This window comes from Penaeus monodon, chromosome 28 (assembly GCF_015228065.2).
Source record: "Penaeus monodon isolate SGIC_2016 chromosome 28, NSTDA_Pmon_1, whole genome shotgun sequence".
NCBI classification, from domain to species: domain Eukaryota; kingdom Metazoa; phylum Arthropoda; class Malacostraca; order Decapoda; family Penaeidae; genus Penaeus; species Penaeus monodon.
The window spans coordinates 32,069,288-32,070,237 of record NC_051413.1 but is presented as its reverse complement, the minus strand read 5'-3'; positions in this window follow the sequence as shown (position 1 = coordinate 32,070,237).

The following is a 950-nucleotide window of genomic DNA, read 5'->3' as shown; positions in this document are numbered from 1 at the left end:
ACCGATATAAATAATGACTGTACGTCATTAAATTCACTGTGTTGATGAAATTGCTGTGTCATTATATCATTAACCGACTGTGATAACCTGAATCTGACCCGAAGCTGCAGTGATTATGAACGATAGTGATGTGGATGCGATGCGATGGTGAAAGATGATGTGGTGTTTATTATCTGACTGCGAAAGACAGTGAAGATGATGATGAAAGGTTCTCTCTTATATCAGCTGATTATGAATGATGGTGATGCAACGTGACGGTGAAAAATGATGACATTATTTACATAAAACAACACATCTACGCAACGTCTGAATGCGAGATAAAATAACGTATAGGAAATGACATGCATGAGATAAGGACAGACGTGATAAAGAAGGTGAGGAAGGAGATATGAAAGAAGGAAAAATTGATTTGGTATTAATGAGCGTCGCTGATAAGATATCTGATAAGGAGAATTGTGTGTAATCGGCCACTTTCATGTTGATTGATATTCAATAAAAGATAATTAGAAGTGTCTTTCTTTTTAGCTACTGTTTGATTTTATTTTTTTTTCTATCTTATTCTATCTTTATTATCTTTTTCTATCTTGTTCTATCTTTATTATTTTTTTCTATCTTATTCTATCTTTATTATTTTTTTCTATCTTATTCTATCTTTATTATTTTTTCTTCTTATCTTATTTTATTTGATCTTATTCTATGTTAATAGAATGTGAATATCTTATTATCTTATTTTATCTGTATCTGTATCTTTTATTTGATCTCATTCTATCTTTATTTTATTTTATCTTTATTCTATCTTCTTTATCTGTTTATCTTTATCTTATCCAGATTACATAAGTTACCGGTATTCTTATATTTTATTATTTTATTTATGTCCATCTTTATTCGTACGTTTTTTTATATCCATATCGCATAACTTACCGATATTCTTATATTTCAAGCGTACGTAT